The sequence below is a fragment of the Pteropus alecto genome, unplaced genomic scaffold, assembly GCF_000325575.1.
Source record: "Pteropus alecto unplaced genomic scaffold, ASM32557v1 scaffold185, whole genome shotgun sequence".
In the NCBI taxonomy this organism is placed as follows: domain Eukaryota; kingdom Metazoa; phylum Chordata; class Mammalia; order Chiroptera; family Pteropodidae; genus Pteropus; species Pteropus alecto.
In genome coordinates, this window is record NW_006438088.1 from 5012029 (window position 1) to 5031414 (window position 19386).

The 19386-nt window shown below is 36.8% G+C and overlaps 1 protein-coding gene and 2 pseudogenes across 6 annotated transcripts in view; 1 reads left to right on the forward strand and 2 right to left on the reverse strand.

Annotated features, from left to right (window-relative positions):
• AIG1 (androgen induced 1) overlaps nucleotides 1–19386 on the reverse strand; it is a 207904-nt gene that overhangs the window by 175935 nt on the left and 12583 nt on the right. The gene's annotated exons all lie outside the window — the stretch shown is intronic.
• Nucleotides 8127–9644, reverse strand: LOC112482566 (annotated as a pseudogene).
• Nucleotides 17277–17392, forward strand: LOC112482595 (annotated as a pseudogene).

Genomic DNA, 19386 nt, shown 5'->3' on the forward strand with positions numbered 1-19386 from the left:
GGTATTATATTTTTAGAAGACAAGTCTTCATATGCTTTGTATGTTTACTGTTCAGCGTGACAAAGATAACGTTGCCTTTTGGTGCAAAAATCAGTTAAATTTACCACACATTATAAAAGATTCAATTTTCTTATTATTGGAATTCTTCTCCTATAATATTCCACTCACTGTGAGCAGTACTGCCCCAGAGGCACCCCACTTGGAACACCAGCATAAATACTGACTATTGCTGTTGCTGTGAGTAATAAAGTCCTTTGTTTCTGATTTAGGAATTTCCTGTCTTCTGCTAGCTAGCGTACATCAAACTATGACAAGCTAACTTGATATAGAGTAAAGCTTCAGACACTTCCAAGTTTTTGACATGTATAGTATTACAAATATATACTAATTAAGATTTCAGTTACTTTAAGGAGAATGGAAGAAAAAAAGGTGTAGTCTACAAGACTTGTAGCTAACATTTTCAAAGGATAGTTATGTTTAAAGTAAATGAGTGAATGAATGAATAAATGAATGAATGAATAAGTGAGTGAAGAAATAAATTTATAAATAAATGGAACCGTAGGATGGAGTCAAGTGTATGGAATCATGGTATTCCACACTAACAGATCTGGATGGAGTCCAGGGGTTTAAAATACATTTCTAACAGTAAATATCTTCAAAAGTTAAATACTTATGTGTATACCACATATATTGTCTGTTTGAAACTGGCAAAGGCAAGTGCTAATATCCTCACATACAGTTAAAAGTGTAATTTTATACACTAGAATCAGATTCTGGGCCCCATCCAGCTGAAGTTGTTAAGTGAGAAGTCTCTGAACTGCAAACTGCCCTTCTGTTTGGGGAGGTTTTTTATTCCTAGAAACAGAGGTTAAATCAGGGAAAAGGAAAAGCAATGAGTTCTATTACACTTGTTAAATTATCAAATAGACACCAGAACATTTGACCATTGTGTTCAGAAGATGTACCAAGTCTTTTTGCTTGGTTTTAGGTTTCTCAAGGTACTGTCATAAATTGAATACGTGTTTCTTAAATGCTGTGTAGCAAGTGGGAAACCTTAAAGAAAATTTTACCTTACCATTTTTAGTAGAGTGTATCTGGAATGTTCTCAAAGCAGATTTGAGTCGAGGATCTCAAATTCATGCTCTTGTTACGGTAATCTCATGCAGTTAACACAGGAGAGAAAAGTCACCACAGTAAAATCAACAATAATTCAAGCGAATGAATTTTCAGAGGGAAGTTTTATGTAAAACCATGCTGTCCACCATACATTTAACTGGACCAGAAATGTAATGGAAGTTTTTGTTCTTTGTTTCTCTCTTTTAGAAGAAACACAATCATACACAAAGCCACAGGAACCAAAACACACAAAATATATTAATTTAAAATTGTTTCCATGGGTATCCTGGTAAATGGATATTTTAGGCTGATTTCCAAGCTTTCAGAAAAGACTTCTGACTTGGGGGTTCTGAGAACTATTACAGGAGACATCCCTTCCACCTCTTCCCTTGTCCTTCTAAGTCTTCTTATTCTCTTCATAGTCTCCAACAAAGCTCTCTCCCTTCTACTTTTCAACCACTTGGTATGAAGGCTAAAAACTCAAGTAAATAGAGGCTGAGGTTTCTACATACGGCCAGTTGGCATACTTTTGTTGTTTGCATTTGGGGAGGACAGTTTTCCAGTTTACTTTTTAAAAACTGCATTTTCACTTATAGTTGAAATTTATCTCGGTTCATTCATCTATCGATATAATTTTGTATAGCTAGTTTCCACAATCTACGTGACAGATGTCTGCATCTATGGGAATGTTTTGAATAAGCTAGCCCTTTGTTCTGTCTCAATAAATTGTCCACTTCTGTTCTTTATTTACTAAAGACACATCTCTATAATGAGTAGGCGTCTTTATATTAAAATGAATCACTATTTGTCTATCAATTTAAAAATTGGTTTTTTCCCCCCTCAAGAAAAACAAACAAATGTTTGATACAACCTATACAAGCTTTATGGTAAATGATGGCTTTCTCAGAACAGTGATGTAAAAATTTCACTTATCTGTAGATACTATGAAAATTGTTATGTTTACATTTATAATACAGAATGAAGGGCAGTAGTAGCATTAGTGGAGAAGATGTAATTAAGGGAAGCCACACTGCATCTAACCGAGTCAAAATTACTAAATTGAATAAGTTTGAGAATTGGGAGAAAAGATTATACGCTTTCTTAACTGAGAGATATTCAAATGTTTATAGGTAGAAACCAATATATTTACTTATGTATTCAATAAATATCTTGGACACTGTGTGCTGGACACTGTGCGCTGGACACTGTGTGCTGGACACTGTGATGTTTTGAGGATTGAGAAATGACCAGGATGTAGTTCCTGACCGGAATGAATGCAGAGTGAACTGGAGGAGACAGATAAGAAACACAGTAAGCCATGTATTAGTTTTCTAGTACCACAAACTGAATGGCTTAAACGACAGAAACATATTGTTAGACATCACAGTTCTGGAGGCTAGAAGACCAAGATCAAGGCATCAGTAGATTGGTTTCGAGGACTACTAGGGAAAATTTGTAACATGCTTCTTTTCCAGTTTCTGGTGGTTTCCTGACAATCTCTGGCATTCCTTGGCTTGTAGAAGCATGTAGAAGCACACCCAATCTCTGCCTTTATCTTCACATGGCCTTCTCCCTGTGTGTGTTTCTTTTTATAAGGATACCAGACTCGTTGGATTAGGGGTCCACCCTATACCATTATAATCTCATCCTAACTACTTAGAGCTGCAACAACCCTACTTCTAAGTAAGGTTACATTCTTAAATACTGGGGTTTAGGATTCTGACCTAAGAATTTTGGGCATGAGGTCACAATTCAATCCATAATAGTACAGAAAGAAAGACATTCAACCTCACCGTAATCATTCACCAGACTTTGGGGGAATCCTTGTAGAAAAGCTACCATTTCCTTAATGGCCTCCATTCCTACTACCCGTTTCCACAAGTCAGTCCCCTGTTCCCATCATCTGGAGTTGGCTGCCTGCACAGCTAAATCTCAGTGAATGCGAGCTACTACACCGGCGTGTGAGTGACAGCTGTCTGAAGGTCCTTGCTTTCTACTTAAGTTCCAAATCAAAACCCTATGTCAGAATCAAACTACTGAAGTTTCAAAAAAAAAAAAAAAAAAATCAGAGAGCTCAGTATTACAGCCCCTCCCCTACAGAAAATGCTTTTTCCATTTCACTTCTGTTGCCAATTCTACGATAGAATTGTGCTTGTGGACACAATTTTTCTGGAGCTGTGGGGAAAATATTGATATTGTTTGACACTTTTTTCTCAGGAAAACCTACACTTCGTAATGTTTGCAGTCAGCTTGAGAAAGCATTCCAGCTATCAAACTCCTAGGCAAATATTTTAAGACTTAAGGATGTAAGTGATGTTAAAATTACAATACTTGACAGATTTCTGAACTTGACTTTTTTTCTTGGAAGGTCTGCGCTCTGTTTGCTCCCCCTATGTGAGTTCATCTGCAGCCCCGTCTTGAAGATTACTCACCCCTCTCTTCTGAAAGCCTCTCAGAGCTCTGCTTTGCCCCCTCAGTACCTGCCACTCTAACTCTTGTCTTGCACATTCTCTCTTTGGTCAAATTCTTTTTGGCTTATCTGGCTTTCTTGGCCTGGGATGCTTCATTAACCACTTATATTACCTTAGCTTGACCACACCCTTAGTATTCTGCTTTCTCCTTGGTCTGTACCATGTCGCTCTTAAACAAAATTTTGTAAAAATGTAGAAATGTGGCAATGACCTGAGAGGCACGGTGAGAATCCTATCTTAACTGCTCGAGATAGATGTCCCCACTTCTCGGGTTTAGTTCCAGGAGTATTAGCTATAGCTCTGGGACATACTCAGGATATTCTATGAATTCTATGATTTCTCTGATCCAGTACTGAAAAACAGAAACAAAAACAGAAGGGCTCACACCAGGGAAAGGCTAAGAGGTCTTTGGTGAGCCAAATGTCATACACTCACAGGTCTTTAGAACTATAAAGTGCCCAGCTGAGACAAAGGACCACTATCCTTCTGCACCGATGGCATCATCAGGTTGAAAAGAGGGGCTCTCGGGGAAAAAAGAATCAATCCCTCCACTAAACTGACGTCAGAAAGAAGCTCCACTCTAACTCAGAACTGAAAGAGAGGCTGGAATCCTTTACTTACTACTGTGAAGAGATTAGAGTAATACAAGGCAAAGGCCATTATACAGTAGGCTGTACGCACTGTAATTTTTTAATGTCTGTATTTTTTTATTTCAGTATCTTGTCTGTTTCCATGTAATGATTAGTTGTAAGACTCGTAAATAATAATAATAAAAAAAAGTCCTAAAAAGTACTGGAAAGGCAACGCAGAGGATTCTCAGAAACCAGCATAGACCAATTTTCACCTCTGTATTTGCTTATCACACGGCTTTTGGGGAACACCTCTGGGGTTGATTAAAATAAAAAACAGATATCTCTTTCCATTATCCCCACCACTATCATCACTACCAGCAGCAGCAGCAACAGAAACACTGTCTATTCCTTCCACTTAGGGCAGAAAAAGAAGGCAATATGCTTTAATGGGGCAAATACTTTCTAAATTCACTCAGAAGAACCCTGGCTAACGACTAAACCTCTTTCGAAGCCCTAGTCATTCTCTTTAGTGAACAATTTCAGGGTTAGAACTTATCAAGGAGAAGGAGGTTCAGTAGCTCACTTTAGAAAACTTCTGTATTTATCACTCCGACAATGTTATCAATGATATCTCAGTGAGTGAAAACACTGTGATGCTAACCACAGCCAGAGACTTCACCAGGCAAAGGCAGAATGGGAATATGCATTCCGAAAAACAGTGTGGTTCCTAATGTGGGTGGACTTAATTTAGCTAATCGGTGTAACCTTAGAATCCAACAATGATAGCTCGGAGTAGAGTGTTCGATCCTTCATAAGATCCTGTACATTTCTCTTTCACTATACTTCCACATTGTTTTATAAGTGTTTGGGTCTGATGTCCCTTTAGACTGCAATATTTTTGAAGGCAGGGGCTTTCAATTTCTTATTGTATTGCCATAACATAACGTAGTAGTACATAGCAGGTATTCAGAAAGTGCTTGTTGAGTAATCAAGTAAATTAATTTTAAAAATGCCAATTTTTTCCATTGCCTTTGTGTTTATTTTAAATGTATAATTCAATGACATTTTCTGAAAGAACAGATTCACTGCTAATGATCTAAGACACATACGTATGCTAGATATTGGTGCCTAATGTGTACATAAATTTTTTATGACTCGGGTAGTATAAAAAATACAGTGTCGATCCAATGTACAAGGTTTTATTTGTTTTTTTTAGTTTGGTTTTGGCTTTGATGAAAAAAATAAATGACTACTTTGACATGTCTGTATCTGTCTCTCTGCTCATAAGTAACCTCTGTATTTTATCAAGTCAGATATCTGTTAATCGAACAAAAGTAAAGGTGTACGATAGTGATGAAAAATAGTATCAACCCTTATAATTTTATCTAGGACACTTACATGGAGGGTTCAGAATGTTAAAATGAATGCAATGATGAACAATTAATACTATCTCCCATTGCTTATGTTCTGTCTACGGTCTTTAAAAAAAAATCTGAAGAGTCCTGAAATAATGACATTTCCATTTCCCATCTGCTGGCTGTTTTAAGTCATTCTTCCAACTGACAACGTTTGATCAGACATTAATTCAGGAGCCACAGTAGATGGTTTCTGTGGTGGTCATGTCAGACGAGCAGTTCTGGACTCTGTCTCCCCAATTTACAGGGCCCCGCCTCTCACACTGTCCCTCAACAGTTTTCAGCCCCTGCAGACTTCCACTTGCTCCAAGCTCCATTCTACAAGGAATTCAGGCCCTTAAGGACGATCTTTCTCTCCTCATCCCTTGGAACTTGCTTCTCTTTCCTATAACCACTAATTCTCCAGAAATTAGGCTAAGAGGGTAGAAGGCAAACAACGTGATTACCTAATTAGAGTAATTCACACAATGTTGTGAGTAATTGATAGGTATCACCCTTGCAGGCTACTTGTACTTTAATTGATGGAATGTGCTGGCCAGAATTTTTCTGAGCATGGGTTCAGTTGTCTCCCAGATGCCTCTACATGTGCCATCTCACTACTGACTTATTCCCTAAAATAGCAACCTGAAGAATAAAAGCCAGAAAACCTGTCATTTTTATAAACGTACCTACACCTGTTATTTTCAGCAATTTAACATCAGTATAAGTAAAAAGTCACAAAAAAATGATAAAAGCTTCTGACAAATGCATGCAAAGATATAAAATAAAATTCAAAGTTTTATAATAATAAAATAAATTAATTATTTCAGGCAATAAACTAAGTATGACCATATTATTGTATTTTCCATGAGCATCTTATAAAATCTTTATAGAGTATATGTATATATCTCTTGCCTTTTAAAACAAGGGGAATAAAGACAGCAGAATATTAAGGGAGCACTCTTAAAAATAGGCAGCTTTAACTAACATTTTTCATAATATTGATTCCTATTATTTCCTAAATCAATGCCTTTTAAAAATTATTTTGTAGATTAAAGTTACAGCCAAAATGTCAGTTTCTTCTTTTCTTGCTTTATGAAAAATAATTGATAGCACTTTTTATCCCAATCACACTGAGAAAAAAAAATACTAAAATCAAAAGAACGTTTCTTTTTAAGTTGGTTCAACTTTATTGAAATCCGTTACAGAAGACACAATTCAAACAGAACTACTATCTGTGGTTTTAAGGGCTCTAGAAATCTGACTTGTGTTTTACTATGAAAGAATATAAAACATATTAAATCAAACTATGGTATAAAAAGAAATTTAAAAAATGAATAGCATCTCCTCATGAAATTAAATATTTGCAAATGGTTTTTCCTAAGCACTTAAAAGTAGTTATAGCTCTTCTAAAAATTCAAAGAACCAGCTTCAACTTAATGAGAAAACCTATACTTCCTGTAGTGTCAAAGATACATTTGAGATACTTCAGCTCCCATTTCCTAAACTACAGGAACTTTGGAGATACTTTGTTGCTAGATAAAAAAAAAAATTCACTTTTATTAGGTTAGCAGTTCTAAATGAGCAATAGTTTACATATATTAGAGAGGAATCACCTCTTTCCTTCCAAATGCACACTAAATACTCTAGACTCCCCTCTCTGTAGAGACCATCAGCTCACTATCAAGGCTCTGAAACAGTAAACACAATTAAAAAAACAAGACAGACTTCAATGTGAGAACTGACCAAAATACATATCCAGAGGGAAGCATTTCTGATTGTTTTTTGTTAGGTATTCTCTTGATCTTCATGCTCTTTTTAAACTGACTCCATTTCCAAGATCACTCTGAAAATGAAAAGCATAAATCTGATGGCCCTCACAGCAACCTTCATCACGTCAAGGCAATATTTTAACTCCCGTCCCCTGATATTTCACCCCATTTCCTACTGACAGTGTCCCCTACTTTCCAGAGAGTATTTGAGGCTCTCTATAATTTAAACTCATGCTTCTTTTTTTTTTTTTTTTAGCTTTAGGAAAGGCACATATTTTGGAAAAAAATAGTTTTCATAAATACCCTTCAAGTCCTCCATCTAATTTCCTATAGATAAAGCATGTGCGCAGGTGGTCCCCTGGGACTGTCTAAGGTTTACTTCTGCAATAACTATGTAGGAAGTCTCTTGACTCATCTAAATTTGCCTTTAGAGACTAGAATTGAGTCTCAAAATAAATTCAGCTGTGTAACTTCTGTTCCTAACTCAGAGCAAAGCTATACAACATAGCAAAACTCCATTTATTAAACTCTATCACACGAAAACTTAAAATTTTTAAAATAATCCCAGGCCCCAAATGTAGATCATGAACCTACTTAGATACAAACATGGGAAACAAACTTTTAAAGTTTTCCAATCTTCCTAAAAAGATCAGATTATAGATCAAATCTGTTGCCAAGGAACACAGTTTTTGACCTGATAAGAAAATCACATGGCCAATATTCTAAGACTATAGAATTAAAGTCATTCTTTTGGGTTCTGTCCTTTAATTTTCAGAAGAAAACCATGAAGAGGCTTCCCACTCAGCAGAGACACTGATCGAAGCTTGGTACAATGGGCACGTTTGCAGACCTTGGGTAACGTACATCAAATTCAACAGGCCAAAGGAGTGAGTTTTTCATGATGGGGCTCTCACTGTTCACAAACCAGTTTCCCATTGCTCCTCTCCCAGCATCGCAGCCTCGAAGATGCTCATCTCATATCTGGCCCCTAAACCATCCACAGACGTACTGCCTGCATTCCTTAAAGTGGCATCCCAGTCTGTGCAAATGATCGGGTCATCCAGACAAGCTCCATTGCCGTACCGCACAGCATTTTCTGCATCTGCTCTTGAATAGTATTCCACAAAGCAGAAACTCCATGCTGTGTTCTTCACTCCATCCAGGCCCATAACGATTTTATGTCACCACTTGGAGTTGCTGTAGAGTTCACAGATTTGTTCTTCAGTTGTGTGAAAGGAAAGATTTCCAACACACAACATATAGTTTTTCTTCAGTAATTTTTCCTGCTCTTCATTGTCACTACGTGAGTGCTGTTCTGGTACTGGCTCAGTGCCACATAGGAGTCACTGTGCAGCACCTTCAGAAGGCTACTGGACAGAAGGCAGATAAGTGGACAAGGATGCCACTGCTCCGAGAACAACAAGCCTCCAGTGGTGGCAGAACCCAAAAGAATATCCAACTATCTCTGAGATCAAAGTAAACAAGGTGAGTCAATGAGCTACACGTGAGGAGCAAAGGGAAGACCACTTCATGTCAATCTCATGGTTCAGAGTATCCACTTGGTAGCTGACATTGGGAGAATAGAAGGTATAGCACAAACAGTGGCAAAAACTAAGCTCATGCAGTCAGTGGGTGGCATCAGGGCCCATGGATTATATACATGTGCACGGAAAGTTTCAACAATGCTGAGTGAAGCTTTAGAAAAGGTAAATATATTTTAAAATCACTATGATCCCATTGGAAAAAATAAATGCACTTGAATGGAATTTGACTTTGGCTGAATTTTCTTAAAAGCTGGCCCCAGGTCTGTCATTGACACATATGTTTTGGTTTAGCACTGGGCCTCCAAACAACAAAGCAGGTAAAATTCCACAAAGATACACTTCTAATAAATCATTCTGTCAGTTAGACAGTAACATTTACATATCACCCTTCCAATTCCTAATTGGCTAATCAGTTGCAAGACCAAATTACACAGTACTGAAAGCAATAAGAAACACAGGCATGTAAACAGTATCACAATGGCTCATTGTACTGTCAAGTTTACCCTACTTAAACATGCTATTTCTATTTGGATAAAGAAAGCCTCATAATGACAGCATTTTTATGAAGGCCTTAATCAAGCAAAACTAACCAACACAATATATTGTTTAGGAGTACATAATATTTTTCTTTAAAGCAAATGATAAACACAAATTTTAGGATGGCAACAACCTCGAGGCAGAAGGCAGAAATATGGGATGAGAAAGGAACATGATGTAGAAAGCAACAGTTGTAGTAAAATCATTTTTATAAATATGCCTAATAACTTACGTACATATCGATTATACTATTTTATGTTTATCATTTTTATCATGATTGACTTTGGAGAAAAAGTCTCTGTCTTGCTTAGACCATGGAGCACTCTCTGGAACAGAACATAGCAAGCCTGAACTATGCAGAGAAAGTAACCTATATTTATTGTTAATTAGAAATTCCTTTGAAAGCTCTTTGAACTTTGCAATATTTCGGGATGGAAAGCCTATGAAGAGTGTTGTAGTAGTAGCAGCATATAAAAAAAAAGCTTATAATGCGCTTTGAGTTCTTTCATATTTATCACTTTTTATTAAGATTTTAGCTTTTTAGAGCACTTTTAGGTTCATAGCAAAATTGAGGGGATGGTACAGAAATTTCTCACATACTCCCTGGCCCACAATATAGCCTCTCCCATTATCAACATCTCTCGCCACAGAAGTAATTTGTTACAATGGATGAACCTACAATGACATGTCATAATCACCCAAAGTTCATAGTTTATCTTACGGTTTATCTTACGGTTTATCTTACGGTTCTTATGTACTCTTCGTGATGTACATTCTATGGGTTTGGATAAATGTATAATGACATGTATCCATTATTAGAGTATCATAAAATATTCCAATTGCCCTAAAAATCCTCTATTCATCCCTCCTCTCACCCTTGGCAATTCGATCTTTTCGCTGTCTCCATAGTTTTGCCTTTTCCAGAATGTAATTATACAATATTTAGCCTTTTCAGGTTGACTTCTTTTACTTAGTAATAGGCATTAAGATTCCTCCATGTCTTTTCATGGCTTGATAGCTCATTTCTTTTTAGTGTAATTTTCCATTGTCTGGATGTACCAAGTTTATTTGTTCATTCAGTCACCTACTGAACAACAACATTTTGGTCGCTTTCAAGTTTTGGCAACTACAAATTAAGCTGCTATAAACATCCGTGTGTAGGTTTTTGTATGGACATGAGTTTTCAACTCTTGTGGGTAAATGCCAAGGAACATGATGGCTGGATTGCATAGTAAGAGTATATTTAATTTTGTAAGAAATAGCCAAGCTGTCTTCCAATGTGGCTAAACCATTTCCAGCAATAAATGAGTTTCTGTTGCTCCATATCTGTGTCAGCACTTGGTGTTGTCAGTGTTCTGAATTTTGGCCATTCTAATAAGTGTATAGTGATATCTTGTTTTGGTTTGTATCTTCCTGATGACATATGATATGGAAAATCTTTTCATATGCTTACTTGCCATCTGTGTATCTTCTTCAGTGAGGTATCTGCTAAGGTCTTTGGCCTATTTCTTAACCAGGTTGTTTTACTGTTGAGTTTTAAGAGTTCCTTGTATATTTTTAATAACTACTTTATCAGATATGTCTTTTGCAAATATTTTCTCCTCGTCTGTGGTTTACTTTCTCATTCTCTTGACACTGTCTTTCAAAAAGCAGAAGTTTTTAAATTTTAATTAAATCCAGCTTATCAATTCTGTCTTTCATGAATCATGCTGTCGGTGTTGTAGCTAAAAAGTCACAGCCTGACACAAGGTCATCTAGGTTTTCTCCTATGGTCTCTTATAGCGGTTTTATAGTTTTGCATTTTATGTTTTGGTCTATGATAAATTTTGAGTTAATTTTTGTGAAGGGTGTGAGGTCTGTGTCTGGATTCATTTTTTTGCATGTAAATGTCCAGTTGTTTAAAAGACTATCATTGCTCCATTGAATTGCCTTTGCTCCTTTGTTAAAGATCAGTTGTTGATATTTATTTAGGTCTCTTTCAGGGCTCTCTGTTCTGTTTTATGGATACATTTATCTACTCATTCACCAATACCACACTGTCTTGATTACTGTAGCTTTATGGTAAGTCTTAAAGTCACATATCAATCAGTCATCCAACATTGTTCTTCTCCTTCAATACTGCTTTGGTGATTCTGGATTTTTTGCCTCTCTATATAAACTTTAGAATCAGTGTGTTGATATCCACAAAATAACTTGCTGGGGTTTTTATTGGGATTGCATTGAATCTATAGATTAACTTTGGAAGAATGGACATCATGATAATAATATTGAGTCTTCCTATCCATGGACATAAAACATCTCTCCATTTATTTGGTTCTTTCTTGTTTTTGTTCATCAGTTTTGTATTTTTCCTCATAAATATGCTATACATATCTTGTTAGATTTATACTTAAGTATTTCATTGGGGGGAGAGGTCCTAATATAAACTGTATTTTTAATTTTAAATTCCATTTCTTTATTGCTGGTATATAGGAAAGTGACCACATCTTGCAGCTTTGTTATAACTACTTATTAGTTCCAGGAGTTTTTTGGCCAATTCTTTTTTATTTTCTACACAGTATTTATCACTTTTTAGTCAAAAACAAATATAGCCCTCTATGGTAGGATCAAAATATAATATAATAATATATGGTTACTTCCCTAAATGTTAGGTAAAAACAAATTTTTAAAAAATCGAAATGACTGGTGAAATTTCTGTAAGACCTAAGACTAGTTAAAATATATATTTTTTTCATTACGTTCTTTGATCATTTTGAAGGTTTTTCTCTGATCACTGGCAATTTCTCAAACAGAGGGGTATTAGATGATGATTTTCATCCTGTAGATCCCCAAGGAGGCTGAAAATATCAAGAGCTAAATACAGTTGCCATTTGCATTATTAAGTCCATTTCAAATAAATAAGATGCTCACTGGGAAAAATGCATAGAAGATTCAAATAAAAACTCAATTAACACATCAGAACAATACACCTTGGATCTTTACTACACTGCAGTCCTGGATGATGGTATTTATTAAGACAGAGAACAATTAAGTAGAAGTAGATTTGAGAAGTGAAACCAAGAACACTGTTTCTGATCCTGTTTGAAATGCACATTAACTCTCTAAGCAGAAAAATAAAAGAGGCAGTTGGACATAGGAATATGGAACTCAGGAGAGACTGGGACTCAAGATACAAATCTGGAGGATCACTGTGACATAGAATGTACTTAAAGCCAAGATGGTAGGTGGGATCCTCAAGGGGGTGAATGTAGATATAAAGGGAAGAGGATCTAGGACTGATTTCTGGGCATTCAACATTGAGAAGAAGAGGAAAAGAAATGAGAAATGGAAGCTAAGAAGAAACAGTCAGAAAAATAGGAGGAAAGTCAGGAGTGTGCATTTTCCCAGAAGTCCAGTTTAAAAAAGTGTTTCAAGAAATGGAAAGTGACTGTCTGGATCAAGTATTTCTGAGAGTCTGAGTTAAATAAAGACTCAGAATTGGCCATTATATCTGTCAATGTAGTGGTGATTGATTGCCTTAATTATAGCTCTTTCAGTGGAGTGGAGTGGAGTGGGTTTAAGAGAGAATGGGAGAGGAGGAAGTGGAAACTGGACATGTAAACAGTTCTTTCAAGGAGCTTTGCTAAAAACAGAACAAGAAAAATAAGAGTGGTACTAAAAGACTCAAGACCAAGATAAATTTTATTTTGTTTTGTTTATGATGAGAAATATCATAGTATGTTTGTAGACTGATGGAAATGAGGCAGTCAAAATGGAAAATTATATAATACGGGAGGGAGAGGAGATAATCTCAGTAACGGAATGCTCATTAGGCTAGAGGTTGTGGAGTGTACACATGGAAGAGTTGTCCTTAGAAGGACAGACGGTTCATCCATCATAACAGGAGGGAACTTGGAGTGCAGCTTCAGTTGAAGGTAGACTGGTAGATTTAATGATGGGAGAATGTAGAAGTCTCTTCTGATATAAAAATCTTTGCTTGTATTTTCTTATTGAAATAAGCAACAAGTTCATTACGCTCTTTGGCCAACATGAAGTGTTCTCTGAGAGAACACTGAGAGGATCAGTGAAGAGATGTCCAAGATTTCAGGACAGAGGAAAATAGATGAAAGAGGCAAGGTGAGAAGCAGAGAGTCAACTGACCTGGGAAATGTAGTACACTGTTGGCAGGACTGAGGGCCCGCTTGATGTTTGTGGTCATCAATAGCAAGTAAGCCTAGAAAGCATGCTTCTGTGATTTTCTTTAATCAGCTATTTAGGTGCAGGCATGAGTAGGCAGGTAGTTGGATTTCATCGAGATCACAGATTTTTTAGGTAAATAAGACTGAAGGCAAAAAGGGATATGGTAGTTGACGGCATACAAGGCTGTGTGTATAATGTTGGACTATGGAATCTATGCTTTAAAAAAAATGAGGAAATGAGGAGAGTGTGAGGACTGGAAAAGGTGCTACAGTAGAATACCTCTGAGAAATTCTCCCACTACGAAATGACAGAGCAAGCCCATTTCAGCCAAAAAATAAATAAATAAAAAATAAAAAACAGGAAGGTTACATCCGACAGGCAGCCTCCCAGAAAAAATATCTTTTCCTTTATAATTTAGATCTTCTGGTACCGTGCTACTCTCTTTCTATTTGTACCTAAGGTCACTAACGGCAATTTTTAAAATGCCAAATTAGGACCCATTATAATGGCTTCCTGTGGCAAACAGAAATTGGTTCAGATATGTTTACTACAGTCAAGTTATGAATTTAACTTGTGTTAACACAAGGAAATATTAAATGGATTAAAGGAAAAAAATCGTTTTAAATTATAATTCTAAGTTGCTGTTCAGTAGAAATGTGAAGTACAAATAAAGCAAGTGCAATTGTATTACAGTATCCACGGTACACTCCTATTAACTTCTAAGTTATATTTGACAGAGATCCTTGTCTAGATTGAAAGATATTCTTTTTAAATAATTTTTCTTGATGATAGGGAAGTCATCCCAGGATGCAATGCACTTGTTAGTCCTTTTCCTATTTCCTTCCTGCCTTGTTGTGTTCCGGGTTTTACAGTCACCATGAATCAGGCAACACTTTGGCTATTTCCCTGCACTGAAAAGAAGTCTTTCCAGATACTGCATTCCTAAATCAGAAACAGGATAAGAGTTTCAAGGCCATCATCTCAGATTTTAAACCAACAGATACTGGGGGCTATCGATTACATATCTGAAAACAATTTTATCAGCCCTCGCTTTCTGGGATTATTCAATGAGATTCTGGGGCCAGATGGGCTATAACTACTAAATTTTTTACATTACTGTGAATTTTGATCCTTTCCATTCACACACATGGGGAGAGGGGGAGGGAAAAGGAGAGGGAGATGGAGAGAGAGAGTGCGCGTGAGCGTGCGTGAACACACAAGTCTTTGAGTAACATAGTTTAGTTCAATGTCATTCACTTATAGCATTGGTAAGAAAAATAAATAAATTTCCAGCTAGGACCACTGTCTGTGTAGAGTTTTCATGTTCTCCCTTGTTCTCCTCACATCTTCATGGGTTTTCTTTGGGTACTCCAGTTTCCTCCTACATCCCAAAGCTGTGCATGTGAGGTGAACTGGTGTGCCTATATTGTTCCAATCTGAGTGTGGGTGTGGGTGTGAGTGGCCCTGCAATGGAATAGTGTTCTGTCCATGGTGGGTGTCCACCCTTGTACCCTAAGCTGCTGGGGCAGGCTCCAGTCACTCATGACCCTGGAATAAGCAGGATGGAAAAGAATTATCTTACTTGTTTTATTCACCTTTCTTAAATGTATTCTAGCTCACATTTATTTTAGTGTTTAATATTAGATGTATTTTGGGTCTTTATTTAGAAATCTGGTGAAATTCTTTTGCATAGAAATATGGCATAGGAACTTACTCTTGTTTATATCAATTAGCCTATGATAAAACTGGTTTTTTATATGTCATTTTGCTAAAAGTTGCAGAACCTATTCTGCAACCAAGAATCTATTGACGACGTTATGCGAGCACTTACTGTAGACAGACAGATAAATATGTATGTATTTCTCTCACCCCCAATTCTCAAATGAAGAAACTAAGGCCAGAAGAGATAAGTTACTTGTCCAAGGAAACAGAGGCAGGACTAGGCTGCAAACCCAGAATGTCTTAATCCAGAGACAGTGCACTTAACTGTTGGACTCTGTATCCTTTCTGAACACGGCCCTTAGGTAAGCAATTATTTTTATCCTAAAATGATCACAGTCCTCTCAATTTATGGTTCCTGTCCCTGGTCACAGGTATGCATATAACAATTAGAATAACAACAAATAGCATTTATTAGGTACTTGATATGTGCCAGGCATTGGGTTATGCAATTAACATACATTATTTCATTTAATCCTTACAACTCTGTGATAAACATTAACAACAACAAAAAACAAACCTCCCTCCCTCATCAAAAAAAAAAAAAAAAAAAAAAATTAGGCCTTAGTGAAGGTAACAAATTTACCTGGAGTCGGATAACTGGTAGATGGTGCAGCTGAGATTCAAATTCAGACTGACTCCTGAACCCAAGTGCTCACGTCTTATGCTCTAAAGCTTCCATTAAAAGGCATACAATATGTTGTATGTAATTCTCCAATAAATTCATAGTATATGTTGCTAAAACTTCAACTGTTGAGAATTACCATTTTGTATCTTCAGCTATTAAGTACCTTGTGAAAAAGAAATGTTCTTTGAGCCTTCATCACGTACAATTGGTTGGTTGCGAGTTAACCAGAGAATTTTGAATGTATTTGTGGTAAAGGATTTAAATTCAATAATTTTTACTATATTCACGTTGGTTGATTTTGTGCACTATATGACAATGTTTTCTCACCCTCTGGCTTCTGGTAGGTACTGGCAGGGGACTGGACAGAGGAAGGAAAGGAAATGGGGTATTTGTTTTGTTCACTCAGTCCCTGAAGGGGGTCCCTGCATGCTGGATGAACACCAAAGGTCACTGTTCCAGATCAAGCAGTGGTAACCTGTCCCTGTTATTAGCCCACAGTATTGTGCTATATCTTGAGACTTCTTTATACCCTGCTCACCCTTATAAATGGTTCTTCACTAAACTCACTCAAATGACCCAATCTAAGTGTGCCATTGCTTCTCTTCCAGGACCTGAGCTGATACAAAAGTGATCTACTCATGCATAGAAAATATGCCTCAATATTTTAGAAGAAGATATGTCCCCATACTATATGTATTTTTTTTCCTTAATGTTCATATGTCTTCTTTAAAATAGCAAAAATGTGTAAATGTAATTATAACAAAAAAGGATGTATCATGTTAGAGCAAATACCCTTTCTTTGGACTCCTAATGTTAATTTTTCAAACGGATCTAATAAATCACTCGCAACTCAGCTACAGTACAATTTTAATGCGAGGTGAATGGAATGCTTGAGCAAACCCATGATTATTGTGCATAGAAAACTATTCTTGCTCACTTCAGTCATGTCAATTCTATCTTACTTAGGATGCTCTAGGCACTTAAAGATTTATGTTTGGTTCAAGTATTTAGGAGCCCAAAACCAATGTACCTAATACTCTGGGTTTTATAAACATAGAGTCAAAGACAGCTACTCACTTATATTTATGAGATATGTGATGAAATATTTGCAGGGCAACTCCTGGGCAAAAAATTGTAAAATTGAAGAACCTTGAGTGATCACTGGCATTATTTTTCTATTAATATACAGAAATAAATATACGGAAATAAAAACTCTAATATTGGAAGGAGCGTAAATTAATTGATTTAAAATTAAGGGAAGTGGTTCCATAATGTAGCAGTTAGCATGTCTGCTTTACATGCAGAAGGTCCTGGGTTTGTGCCCCAGTGAAGCCATAATCCATGGTCTACAGCCATGCCATCCTGAACAAGCCTGATGTCTGATCTCGTAAGCCAAGCAGGGTCAGGCCTGGTTAGTACTTGGATGGGAGACCACCTAGGAAGACCAGGTGCTGTAGACATAAATAATAATAAATAATTTTTAAAAATTAAGATACTCTCTTGAAGACTTTAGTATAGCAATTCCGCCTCTAAGAATTTATCCTAAGAAAAAAATCACAGATGCATGAAAAGATTTATCTATTCATATGTTCATTAAGACAGTCAGTATAAACACCCATAGGAAGAAATCTGCAGTCATTAAAAATGTTATGGAAGAATGTATAATGGCATGGAAAAATGTTTACAAAATATTCTTGTGGAAAAAAATAGGTACTGAAATTATTTGCAAGCTATTTCCGGTGCCAGGCAAGATGGAGAAAGCTAACTACAGCCTATCATTATCACTGATTACAACCAAAAACTCTGAATAGAATATAAAAAAAAGTAACTACCTAAGCACTCTGAAATATACACACAGCAGGTAGATTGTGAACTAAAGTGAAAACTTGAATAAAGATCCATAAAGGGTTAGGTTCATGGACTTCTGCTTTCTTTTTCACCTAGATACGACCTGAGTGTGAGCTGAATCCAGGGACTGTGCAGCAAGCACTAACAACAAATACTCCAAGAGAAACACCTTCTTTCCAGCCAGAGGACTGGGCAAAGGAGTTTCCTGTACTGGACACTGTGAAGGAGATCTTCTTTCCCCCTTTTTCCCCCTTTTTTCCCTTTTCTTTCCCCCGCTTTTTCCCCTTTTATTTCCCTCCCAGCTTGGCTCTGAGGACAGGTCCAGTTTTAGAATTTAGAATTGCACTAGGAACAGCACAAGCATCTAAAACCCCAATAAAACCCCTCTCTCTAGCCAGAGAAACTGGAGAAAGGGGGGCACTCTTGTTTGAAGATCGTGGGGAGAATGTAGGTTTTTTTCTCTTGCTGCCTCTGCGTGAAGGCAGTTCCAATTGCGCAAAACTGCATGACAGCTTGGGAGGCTAACTTTCTGGAAGGACCTCACCTTTCTAGCCAGAGGAATCAAGAAAAAGAGAATCTGAGAGCTGGAGAGTATGGGAGAAATCATGGCGGGAAGAGAGCTGAAAAAGGGCAACTCCTAATTCTGTGTGAACTGACGTAAGTCCTGGACCTGCATAGAATGAACCTAAACAAACACGGCAGAGGCACCAAGACCGGGACTACCATGCAAACCACTGTCCAAGCCCCAGCTACTCGCTGCATGAGGTAAGCTCCAGAAAACATTGTGAAACCTTTGAAAATTCATCTGACATTGGAACCACCATAAGATAAAATATGAGGTTTGACCCTAACCTGGTTGATTGTCTCCCAAACAATCCAGAACACAAATGGATCACCATTCTTCAAAGGACTTTAATAGGACCCAGAGTCTCACAATATAATAGTCAAAATGTGCAGGGTATAATCCAAACTAATGACATACAAAGAGCCAGGAAAATGTGACCAATATTCAAAGAAAAGACCATCAACAAATGACAACTCCAAGATGTCCCAGATGTTGGAATCACCGAGAAAGGACTTCAGAACAGCTCTCGAACAATCTTCCATAAGGTGAATACTGTATAAATGAATGAAAGACAGAAAATCTTAGTTGTGACACAGAAGTTACAAAGGAATCAAATAAAAATTTAGAACTGAAACAGATAAAATCTGAAATTTAAAAACTGACTGGATATATTTAATAGAGTGTAGGTAACAGAGGAAAGAGTCAGTCAACTTAAAGATAAATCAATAGAAACTATAAAACCTAAAGAATGGAGGGAAAATACTTTAAAAATTAGCCAAGTCCTCAAATACTTATGGGACAATAATCAAAGGGTCTGATATTCATATCAATGTAGTCCCAGAAGAAGAGTTAATTACATCAATTAACAACAGGTGCAGAATGAATATTTGAAGAAATAGCTGAAAACTTCTCAAACTGGGTCAAAGACATAAGACTACAGATTTAAGAAGTTCAGCAAACCCCTTTCAGGTTAAACTCATAAAACCGTGCCTAGACATATCACTATCAGGCTACTAAAGACTGCTAAAAACTAAACATAAA